Here is a 13,465-nt window from a genome sequence, read left to right on the forward strand (position 1 = left end):
GATGACCGGAAAAGAACAATCGGTGGATCATTTTTTCTTGGAGGAAGGCTTGTTTCATGGAGTAGTAACAAGAAGAGTTTCACTTAACAATCTACTACTGAAGCTGAGTATGTTGCAGCTTATATGAATTGCACACAGGCTATTTGGATGAGGCACATTTTGGAAGGTTTTAAGATGAAGATTTCAGAACTTATAAAGATTTTATGTGATAACACAAGTGCCATAAATATTTCCAAGAATATTGTTTTGTACGCACGAACCAACAAATTGAATTGAAGTATCATTTCTTGAGGGAAAAAGTTCAGAGCAAAGATGTTATCTTAGAGCATGTTTCTACCAAGGAGCAACTTGTAGATATTTTTACCAAACCTCTGCCTAAGACTACTTTTGAGTATCTTAGAATTCAATTAGGGGTTGTCCCTCTTCATGAAGTCAGTTGAACATGATGTTGACTGCATCAGTCCCTGAATCACTTGCAAAATTTTAAAAGGGTTGATGTAGAAGTGGATGTATTCCATAGGGGGAGCATCAAGTTGCAGTATCTTGTTGATGCACAGTATAAGTTTAACATTACATTTTTTACTTTAAATTTGGCATTGCTGTCAAAGGGGGAGAAGAATTATTTGATTATGGTAAGGAAAACTAGTGACAGACTGAAGATAGAGAGCATGTGAATACTTGGTAATGTAAACTAGGATTCCTATTCACAATCACAACAACAAAACAATGGTGTTGATATTTTGTATTGCCATCAATGCCAAAGGGGGAGATTGTTGGCATTTGCATGAAGATTGCATTAATGATATGTTATGTTGTCATTGATGTCAATTGAATTGGTAATGATGTTGTTGATATTGTTGTTATTGTTGATATTGTCTTGTAATTGGTAGGAAGAACTTTGTGAAGGTTATTGTAAACCGGTATGTAAGTTTGTGAGTTGAACCGGTAATCGGAGTAAAAGGTTAAAACCTTTCCACAATATGTAACCAGTAAACCCTACTAGTTTTTTTTGTTAAACCCTAACCGATTAAGGTTGTTGAATTGGTTATGTTGGTTTATTATCTGATGTTGAGTAGTAATGATGGTGACACATAAGGTCATTGTATGAAGTCAATTTCAAAATGTTTTGGCATGTTTGTTTATCTAGAGAATGAACAAAATGTATTGCATCTAATGGAAAATGTGTGATGTGTTACTGAGCTCGATGAAGCAGTAATCAAGGAGCGGTTGAGGTTTTCTTGATTGATGTGTAGAGATTGATATGAAATCCAACGATCATGCTTGTACCGAATTGTTTGTAATCTTGATGAGAGGATTAGATTTTTGTTGTGTTACCGACATAATTGATTTGTATTTAAGGTCGATGAAGTTGTTTTGTTGCGGTTGGCAAGAGTTGACAGAAATCAGTTGAGTGTGTGATTGTCGAACCAAAGAATGAGTCTGCAGTTTGAGTAAAGGCAGATAGAAGCTTAAATGGATCTAATCAAGATAATGTAGTGCTACTCAGATAGATCAATAAAATCCTATTGTTTTCTAACAATTACAACAGAATTGAAATCCCCTAACTGGGTAAGCTCTAACAAGCTTGGTTACTTATTAAATCCTCTAAAAGGTGGTCCATTAGATTGGAGTTTCAAATCCTCCACTAAGGTTACTCCTTATAGGGTATTTGCTTCTAACAAGGCATTTGTAGTCAATCCCTTAACCAGGTGATTCCTAACATGATCATTTCTTAACAGGACTTTTGTAAAAGCTTTAACAAGCTTGGCTCCTAACAGGGTGAACTTCAGAAGAGTTCACATATTATCTTGTGAGTCTCATCTCATCGTGTTTTTTACCTATTTGGGTTTTCCACGTATAAATACTTGTGTCATGTGGTGAATGTTTTTGTGGTTATGATCTTATTGTGATTTGATTAAATATTTCTGATAAGGCATGATAACCAGATGCATTGAGAAGTGAAGTATTGACATATGATAAAGATTTCGATGATTACAAGTTAAATGATGTTTACTGTTAAGTTGTAATAGTCAACTAGTATTCTTATGAGTATTGATCTTTATAGTGGTATTTCATTGATAAGATTACTTTGCATGTTTCAGTTTGGAAGGTTTTTATCAGTTTTTCTAGTTACTGATTCACCCCACCCCCCTCTTAGTAATCTACTAGATACTTATTCTTTCATCATACCATCATACCCGACCTTGTTGTCAAGGTTGATAAATTGTATAAATAGGTTATATTGTCATAATTTAGGTATCATGGTTGTGTCTGCATTATCAAAGAGTGGTGTATGTGCGTTCAAGTGATTAATCCTTTAGCATTGTGATTGAGTAGAGTTTGGTGTTGCAGAGTAGACATTGTGCTTAACTGGAACTGTAATTAAGCATTTGGAGATGCTATTCTTTCAGTTCATTTCTTCTGGATTGTAGTTTGAATCTTGTTGTAAGTCAATGAGACTTCCCTAAGGGTTGTAGCCTTTCGGGTCATTATCTTTTGGTAATGTGTTGAAAAGCGATGAGAGGAGATCAAGTGGAAAGTGTTACCCTCCTCAAGAAAGGAGTGCAAGTTTCACAAAGGATTCCCTTTAAATTCTCATGCACATTACATTTAAAAGAGGGGGGTTGAATTCACTAGATCCAATCTCAATGGAAAGAGATTGAATGCTAAATGAATTGATAATAATTTGGAAAATAAAGTAACCCTCTTTTAAAATAGACAAGTTGAATTAAATGAATTGAAACCAAGCATGAAGATGACAAAGAAATTATTATAACTTGAGATAGAGATGTGGGATGAAGTTTTGCACATGGAATTAGTAGTAAAATGCCAAGACGAAGCTCCCCTGCAAATTTGAACGAAAGTTGTACGTACTGGGTTGAAAGTGTACTTGGTCCTCTGAAAAATCTGCATGCTGAAAAGTATTTTTCTATCTTTGAAAAATGAAGCCCAAACTTGCAATTACAGTTGCGCACCTACAAGACACACACATAAAAGAGAGGAAATGTTGTTGGGATTGGGGGTTTTCCTTCAGGTCAAACCCCATTTTGGAATTAACCAAATGATGAAAAATACTTGTAAGTAAGTGAAAGGAAATGTTTGAAGTAGAATTCACCTCAAGAGAGGATGCAATTGAAATGTTGATATAGTTATTGGAAAGGATATGTGGAATATAATGTTTTGAATGTTGAAAGAGATCTCCTCTTCTATAGTTGAATTGTTGAATCGAATGCAACAACTAGCCTTGGAAGGGAGGCTTGAGATGCTCAATGGATGCTTGAATGCTTGAATGCTTGAACTTGATTTCTCTTGTGATCAATTTTTCTTATCATTGACCAACTTCTGTTAATAGGAGGGGAAAACGCTCCTTATATACTTGCCAATTAGGGTTTTTAAATAATTTTCCATCTTAGGCCAACATACGAAAACCTTTTTCCGCTCATAATTGACAAGCCTAATTCAGGATAGGACCAAGGGGGGCCCAAAATAGGGTGGGGACAGGGGTGCCACACCCCTGTCCTGCCCTAATTCATAACAAGAAGTGAGAATAGGAAGTGCGGGGTACAATAAAATGCAAGTTTATGATGGTATGAGCATGTCTTGGGTCTCCAGTCAGGCTTAGGGATTCATCCATCAATGCGAAGACCCAAATGCGGTAAAAAATTGCAGGGTCACAATTTTATGATACTACATTTAACCCCTACTTTAGCGGGATTATAAGCATACACCAATACTACCAATAAAGTACAAGGAAACAAGATTGAAAGACTTTCACCATGTCAAGGAGGCAAGATACACCAAGCCCCTAGTGGACTAAGGACCTTACGACTTAGATTGACAAAGTAAAAGGGAAGATGAAGAGGGAGAGAACCATGACTGCAAGTAGTAAAGTTCCCCTCACTATGAGTCATGAAAAGAAAGGACACCAAAAATTACAAAGCAAAGCCAAGTTCACTAAGTAACTCTAAGTATCAAGAAGGAAAATATGAGCAGAGTGTATGCCCCCACATTAAAGCAATCACACACACCTTATCTGGAGAGATTTCTTTAGGGTAGGATATACCCAAGGCAGAGAAAGAGAGGGAGTATGTTATCACAAGGATTTAGCCCCCATTCAAGGAATAAACCCAAGGATACAAAGCACGAGGTGGCTTCACTTTCCTCAGGGTCAGTATGCTATATGATAACTCATGTATATCATGTATATATGCATAGAATATTCCTCATTCCCCAAAGAAAGGAAACCACCTTGGAAGAAAGGGAACACATGTGTCTTTTGAGTCAACATGAAAGAGATCAAAAGAGATCTCAATTCTTTGCATCGTCCTCAAGTAGACATCACTAGGGACAACAAATAGAAGAACATGGATACACATAGAAGAATGGGCACAAAAGACCGAGAAAAGAGAGAGGTAGAGGATCTACGGTGCTAATGCAGCTAATCCATTATGACATCCACCTCCCAATCTTGCTGATCACAATTTTGGGAAGGCGGGAAACATGTTAGAGGAGAGACATTGAGCATAGAAGATGGAGCTATCACAAGATCCAAACAAGGACTATGCTCATGTGATAAGTCACTTTGTTCATTTCTAGGAGCTAGGATCAAGGTTTTTGAAAATTCTGCAGATAAATGTTTGTCAACATCAACATATTCATATTAACTATCAGAAGCATTAGGAGTTGTATTGCCATCATGAATAACATTTTCACTTATTTCTTCATCAAGATTTATAGAAAGAGGAGCTCTAACATGAATAGAAGTAAACACATCACATGTTTTTTGCAACTTATGATTTGGAGATTTAGGTTCAACATCCGGCTTAGGAGAAAAGGGAATCATGTCAACTATTGGTGTTTTGGGAGATTTAATAGTTTGAGAAAAAACTTCATGAGCTCTAGCACGATGTTTCCTTCAATGATCTCTTGCACAACGATTCCATTGAATCTTAGTAGAAGGCTGAGAAGAAGGAGGAATATTTATTAAAGGAGAAATATTCTCATCTTTGGTATTTGGAGGTTTAGGTTGAGGTCTCTTAGGTTGAACAAGAGGAGAGGAAGGTCTCTTCTCTCTATAAGAGCAAGGAGGAAGAACTGCACCATATAAAGGAGGAATGTTCTTCTTAAGAGAAGGTATAGTTTCATCCATAGGAATAGGTTGGGAATATTCCTTAGGAGGAAAATTAGTTCTATCCGTTAGAGGAAGAACTTCATCTTCAAGAATAATGGGAGTATCAAGTGTTGGAGTTCTCGGTTGGCTTAAGGATAAGATCATATCTTTCTTCCATTTCTGATAAGATTGAAAGAGAGCATCACTTCTTGGTGGAAGAGATTGAAATTGTTGAGGCCAAAACTAATCAATAGGAACACCTGGGTTTCTTTCGGTTGGTCGAAATAAGCTATGGTTAACAGTTATGATTTCTCCATTGTGGGGAAATTTCAAACACTTATGGATTAGAGAGGCAATAGCCTTCATGGAAGATAGACAAGGGTAACTTAACTTCATACAAAATTGTTCAGATGAAGGAATGACAACAAAGTTGACATCTATAGATTTAGTGTGAACCTCAATAGGGAGTGTGATAGAACCAATAGAAGGACAAGAAAATCCATCAAATAATTTAGCAACCACACTAGTATCAACATAGATTGCTTTATACAAATGTAAAGTACAAAGATATTCTTTAGTGATGATATTAACCATGCAAGAGGAATCAATAAGCACACCATGACAAGGTTTGTCTTGGATTTTTGCAACTATGTATAAAGGGCCATTGGGTGCTCTAATGGTCTTGCTAGGGTCAAATGTGATGCATTGATTCTTAGGTGTTTCTTGTTTCTCTACCATATTCACTAAATTTGGAGCCATTGTAGTGAGATCAGATGGAGAGAAAGAGGTATGTTTAGTCTCAATCACGTTAGAGGTATGAGAGGGAAAAGGATCAGTGAAAATATTAAGATTTTGATTAGGAGGAGCTACTAATTTGTTTCCCTTATCATTCACGGCTACCACAAATATAGTATTATTATCAATCAGGTCTTGAATCTTACTTTTTAATGCAAAAAATTTCTTTGTAACTATTTTTATTGGAGGAAGTTTGATAACATTTCTTTGTAACAATTGAGACATGATGCTATGCAAAGATTCACTCAAAGGAGTAAATTTTCTTACTCTTCTGAAAAATTTAGAAATAGGAGGCACACCTATTGTAGCATTCACATTGTTGTTGTTGATGGTGTCATTGAATTTGATGAAGCCTTTATTTGGTTTGACCTTTGCAAATGGTTGTTGAGAACTCTCACCCTTATCACTCGGAGCCATAGGAGTGGATTGCTCCAGTTGACTCATAGTCAATTGATAATTGTGAAGTGTTGCGCACAACCGCAAAAAGGAAGTAAACTTAGAAAGGAGAAATTTGTCTCTAATGTCTTTTTACAAATTAGAAATGAAAATTCTTTGAATATCATTATCAGGCATTGGAAAATAAATTTGAGAATACAAATGCTTATATCTACCAATGAAATCAATCACTTTTTCTTTAACACCTTATTTACAATGCATTAAATCAGTCAAAGCGATTTTATGACCTATGTTGTTTTAAAATTATTGAATAAAAGCATTTGCTAATTGTTGAAAAGAAGTAATAGAATAGGAAGGCACAAAGCAATACCATTGTAAAGCCTTCTCTTAGTGTTCTAGTAAACAATTTGGCAAGCAATCATTGATCATAAGCAAAGTCGGTACACAAAGTTTGGATTGTTTTGACATGTGTTAAAGGATCACCCTTTCCATTATGAGTTCCAATTGAGGAACTTCCACATGTTTAGGAGGGACATCTCTAACAATATCAAGAGAAAGTGGGCTTGCAACATCAAATATGGGCACACTAAACTTGGATTGACTCATAGAAGGAATTTGTTTTTGCAATGATGACACAATTTAGGTAAGGCTATTAATGGCTCCTTCGGTTGAAGAAATTATGTTAGACATGTTTGATTGAGAAGGTGGTGTGATTTTATTGAAAGAAGGCATTGATTGAGAATAGGGTGGTGGAACACCATGGTAAGTAGGCATAGTGGATGATTGAGTAGGAGATGGGACACTAAAAGGAGGGATAGAATGATTGGATGAATTGCCCCCTTGTGTCACATTGATTGGTAGAGAGACAATAGGAACACTCATTGAAGGAATAGATAAAGATGGAGGATTGAATGAAGAAGAGGGATTTCCCCCATGACTAATGGTTGTAGGTATGACATTTTGAGTTGATGTAGCCATGATGTTTGAAGTGAAAGTAGCAATGCTAGTCATTCAAGTGGTCAAAGGAATGGAATGATTGATTTGTGTAGAAGGTTGTGAATAACCTAAGTTCTCAACACAAATATTTATAGGCATGACATTAGAATCAACAATATGAGAAATACCATGCAACATATCAATTCCATTCTTATCACTTTGAATCATGCATTTTAGACCTTCAATTAATGGAAGAGCTTCACTACTAGGATATTCTTGGGACATCCATTATTGAAAGTTGTCAAATTGATTATCCAATTTTGAAATTTGATCTATGGAAACTCTAGTCAAAGCATCTTCTTCATCATTGGAATCATCAATTGGGTAGATTGGAATGTTATTAGGATGGGAAGAATTAGCCATATCCTCATTAAAAAAGTCACCCAAATTAGGCTCCATCTCTCCAGGAATTAAACCTTGGGAAACCTTAATTATAATGCTTCATCTAACGGGGATAGTATAGGTAGGACTAATAGTTGTAAAACTCATGCACTAGAGGGAAAATTTGAATTTTGAATTTTGGGAACAAAGTTTGCAAAATTGAATAATTCAAGAAAATTATTATTATGCACAATTTCCAAGATAATTTATGATGAATGAAAAGAAATTGAAATTGAAAATTAGGGCCAATGAGATACCACTTAATTCTGACAAAATTAGGATTTTTGAAATCAGGGTAGATTATAATTTACCACTTAATTTTAAATGTTTCCTTGAAAGTTGTGATGTTGAAATTGGGAAATATTTTTTATTTTAGAGGGATCAAAATTCGACAAAATCAGCCAATCTTTTGGATTTAAGGAATTAAATACAGTCATAACAGTCTCCCAGAATTTAGGGAAAAAAGTCAAGGACCAAGTTGAAAGTGTACTTGGTCCGCCCAACTTTTTCGGAAATTTTCAGGGATGAAAGTTACGATGATTTTAGAGATAACCCCAAAAAATTGGTTAATTTTATGAAGTTTAGATAGGCAAAATTGAAGTTTGAACATCAAAATAGGACCCTATTAGGGTTTTGAGAAAGATGAAAAATTGAATTGCAAATTTGGAAAAGGTCAAACCTAATAGATAGGGCCACCTTGAATGATATTTAGAAAATTGAAATTGATTGAAATTGGTTGAAATTTGCACAAAATCCAAGTAAATTTGAAAATTAGGGTTTTAGGGCCTAACCATTGAATTTTGAAATTTTGAAATTTGGAAAAAGGAGGGAAACTGAAAAATTTGAATTTTAGGCAAGAAGAAAAGTCTGAAAATAGTCCTAAATCTGAAAATTTAATGTGAATCCAATGTTTACACAAATTCAAGTTGATTTTTGAAAATTAGGGTTTTGACAATTAACCTCTTAATTTTGTAAATTTGATTTGCAAATTGAATAAGACAATGAAAGAATTGAATTTGACAAGTAAAGTAATTTTCAGATCTAAGACAATAGATATGAATTTTTGCAAAACACAAGTTCAATTTCAACTTTAATAGCTAGGGTTTTTAATGAATTAACCACTAAGTTTTGCAAGAAAATTAAACTTGTAAATGAAAAATATGCAATAATTTTTAATGTAAAGCATGTAAGACGTCGGGTTCACTAAAATGTAATGTGTTGAAAAGTGATGAGAGGAGATCAAGTGGAAAGCTTTACCCTCCTTAAGAAAGGAGTGCAAGTTTCACAAAGGATTCCCTTCAACTTCTCATGCACATTACATTTAAAAGAGGGGGGTTGAATTTACTAGATCCAATCTCAATGGAAAGAGATTAAATGCTAAATGAATTGATAATGATTTGGAAAATAAAGTAACCCTCTTTTAAAATAGACAAGTTGAATTAAATGAATTGAAACTAAGCATGAAGATGACAAAGAAATGATTATAACTTGAGATAGATATGCAAGATGAAGTCGTACACTTGGAATTAGCAGTAAAATGCTGAGATGAAGCTCCCCTACAAATTTCATAAAATGTTATCGGGATAGGGTTGAAAGTGTACTTGGTCCTCTGAAAAATACGTGCACTAAAAAGGGTTTTTCCATCTCTGAAAATGAAGCCCAAAATTGCAATTACAGCTGCGCACCTGCAAAATAAATAGGAAAGAGAGGAAATGTTGTTGGGATTGGGGGTTTTCCTTTAGGTCAAACCCAATTTTGGAATTAACCAGATGATGAAAAATACTTGAAAGTAAGTGAAAGGAAATGCCTGGAGTAGAATTAACCTCAAGAGAGGATGCAATTGAAATGTTGATAGAGTTGTTTGAAAGGATATGTGGAATAGAATGTCTTGAATGTTGAAAGAGATCTCCTCTTCAATGGTTGAATCCTTGACTTGAATGCAACACCTAGCCTTGGAAGGGAGACTTGAGATTCTTAATGGATGCTTGAATGCTTGAATGCTTGTACTTGATTTTGATTTTGATCAATTTCTCTTATCATCGACTAATTTCTGTTAATAGGAGGGAAAAATACTCCTATACTTGCCAATTAGGGTTTTTAACGAATTTTTCATCTTAGGCTGATATAGGAAAACCTTTTCCTACTTGCAATTGACAAGTCCAATGTAGGATAGGACTAAGGGGGGCACAAAATAGAGCAGGGACAGGGGCACCACGCCCCTGTCCTGCCCTAATTCAGGATAGGAAGTGAGAACATGCAGTGCGGGGTGCAAGAAAATGCAAGTTTTTTATGGTATGAGCATGTCTTGGGTCTCCAGTTAGGCTTAGGGATTCGTTCGCCAATGCAAAGACCCAAATGTGATAAAAAATTATAGGGTCGCAGTGTCTGCATTAACGAAGAATGGTGTATGTGTGATCAAATGATTAATCCTTCGACATTGTGATTGAGAAGAGTTTGGTGTTGCAGAGTAGACATTATTTTTAATCAAAACTGTAATAAGGCATTTGGAGATGCTATTATTTTAGTTCATTTGTTCCGGTTTGTAGTTTGAATCTTGTTGTAAGTCAGTGCGACTTTCCTAAGTGTTGTAGCTTTCTGGTTCATTATCTTTTGAGCAGTGAGCTCTAGGCATTGTGTGTGAATGCATGTGCATTCCCCATTATAATATTTTCACATACTACTACAGAGTATCATCTTATTGTGGGTAGGTTCCCACCATGGTTTTTCCCTTAACTGAGTTTTCCATATCAAAATATTGGTGTTGTGTGTTGTTTTATCATCTTGCATATTTCTATTATTGCTGCAGTTTATCATATCTGTTTTGTGATTAATTTTGTTGATCCAGTGAAAACTGATTCACCCCCCCATCTCAGTTTTCCCTCATTGTTGTTGCCAACAAGTACAACATGCACATATCATAAACACTATATCTAGAAACACACTCCATAATCTTCATATACCTAAGGAATATAAAGCATTCTTCCAATAATGCATTAAAAACTCTTTCCTACATAAATACCAATTCTTGAATATTGAAACTTCCACTACACCAGTCTTTTGGAAACATCTCAACATCTTCACTAGACCACACAACAATATCAGAACACTCACTTATAGATAATATGCAACACATGGTGACATCAATCACAACACAAGATAGGTTGACATCAATGATAACACAATACAACAACTCAAGTTTTCAACAAGTTGAAATTAGGAGTGCTTTTATCTTTTATTAGATTGAGCTTTATTTAGTGTTAGACAGTTCAGATAATCAGAAGAAAATAGAGAGGGGGGGGGTTAATCAGTTGTCATAGATTATAGGAACATTCAACAAATTAAAACTTTAATACCAAAACCCAAAACAATAATACCATAATAGCAGTTAAACCAATTATGCATAATCAATAATCATAGAATAAAATCCATCCACATAACACCAAGATTTGTACGTGGAAAACTCGGTAAAGGGAAAAAGCATGGTGGGAAGCCTACCCATAGTCAAATAATACTTTTGCAATAAGTATGTTAATTACAATGAAGGGGCCTGCACTTATAGGAAGGCCAACAACCTAGAGCGCACTACTCATCACAAAAGGAGCCTCACTGACTACATATAAATCTAGACTACAATACAGAGAAGTGTTGAACTGTAAAAGATAACATCTCCTATGCCTGAGTATAGTTCTGGTTAAGCTCAATACCGGATGACTAAATCCTCTTACATAAACCCAATTCGATCTCCAATGATCGACCAACTCCTCTACCTGAATGATATTACAATATTCACACATTACATTCCTTGACCATGACCTCTTACATTAACCATGATGATCTACAATGAGATCTTACATCTATTTATACAAACCCTTGACCATAAACAATCAGGTCGGCCACCAGACAATAAACCGATTACATAATTACAAACCATGTTGGCCTTAGACCAAACAAGTAATATCAACACATAAGACATCCCAGAAATACATCAATAGGTCCTATCCACATGTTACATTAAAGTCGGTCCATAACCTAGATCAACCGGGACCAAGTATAGGTCCACACGTTTCAGCAATGATCTCCATCTGCCAAGTCTCGAACATGATCACCAATAGAATCCCAAAACTCCATTAGAAGTTGCACCAACACCACTTATGCAATACATCAAAGATCTCCATCAAAAGCTCTATCGGTGAAACCCCCACTAGAACTAGAAACCAATCTTCTAAGCAAGCAGGATAGCATCCAACCACCAGACCAAAACCAACTGACCAAATATGAGTATAAGTATCATGAACAGGCCAATTCCAATACAAAACTATATCAGAGCATGTCGTATCATACCAGATTCAAGTTAACCAGAAACCACTTAACCTATCGAGACCACAAGGGTGCCAGTAAAGCATACAAACAACTAATGTTGACATCAATGACAAAAAATCAATGCAACACATAATCAATTCCACCAAATGGACAACAATCTCCCCCTTTGGCATTGATGGCAACACTATATGTGAAAAATATCTAAGTACCAAGAAATGCCAAACAAGTCTCCCCTTGTGGAAGACATCCAACAATCAACTGCATATAGCTCTAAATATCTCTCCCCCTTTGTCATTTTCTTTTTCTTTCTTTAAATTTTTCACATCAATATCTCTCCCCCTTTGACATCAATTCCAAAAATCTAACAGAAATATCAAAGCAAAAACATAAGCCTCTGAATCTCAAAGCTAACTACTCCCCTTGAGCAGTAACATTCCACATTAGTGCCAGAATGAATAGTATCTCAGATAATGCATGCCGAATTGATGCCAAACCACATCAATCAAGTCTCTACCGGAGGGGTAAAAACTCCCAATCCGTCTCTTAGGTACTCAAATGATTCCTTGGATAAAGGTTTAGTAAAAATATTTGCAATCTGCTCTTTAGCGTTTACATAAATTAGTCTAACTTCATTTGCTTCCACCTTCTGCTTCAACAAATTACACTTGATATATATGTGCTTTGTTTTAGAATGAAATACTAGATTCTTTGATATATCAATAGTAGCAGAGTTATCACAGTGAATAACTACTGATGCATCACAATCCACCTTTATATCCTTCAACATTTGCTTCATCCATAAAACTTGTGTACAGTTAGTAGCAGCAACAACATACTCATCTTCAACTGTAGATAAAGAAGTACATAACTGTTTCTTGCTGATCCATGAAACCAAATTCTTTCGAAGAAAGAAATCTCCACCAGATGTACTTTTTCGGTCATCAACATCTCCAGCCCAATCAGCATCTGTATATGCACATAAAGTAAAGTTATCATCCTTAAGATACCATAAGCCATATTCTGATGTACCTTGCAAGTATCTAAAAATCCTTTTCACCGCCATCTCATGATTTTCTCTAGGATCAGTCTGAAATATTGAAACATTACAAACATCATACATAATGTTAGGCCTAGTCTGAGTCAAATAAAGCAGACCTCCAATCATAGATTTGTATCTTGTAGGATTTGCCGGTGCAGAAACATCTTTTCTTATCAATTTATCACTTGTAACCATAGGAGTACTTACCATTGTAGAATATGTCATACCAAATTTATTCAATAATTCTTTAGCATATTTAGTTTGACAGATGAAAATTCCTTTGTCAATTTGAGTAATCTGCAAACCTAAGAAAAATTTCATCTCACCAATCATAGACATCTCAAATTATTTCTCCATATTCTTAGAAAATTCTATGCATAATTTATCTTCACCTCCAAAAATAATGTCATCAATAAATACTTCAACAA

This window comes from Cryptomeria japonica, chromosome 3 (genome assembly GCF_030272615.1).
Source record: "Cryptomeria japonica chromosome 3, Sugi_1.0, whole genome shotgun sequence".
Classification (NCBI taxonomy): Eukaryota; Viridiplantae; Streptophyta; class Pinopsida; order Cupressales; family Cupressaceae; genus Cryptomeria; species Cryptomeria japonica.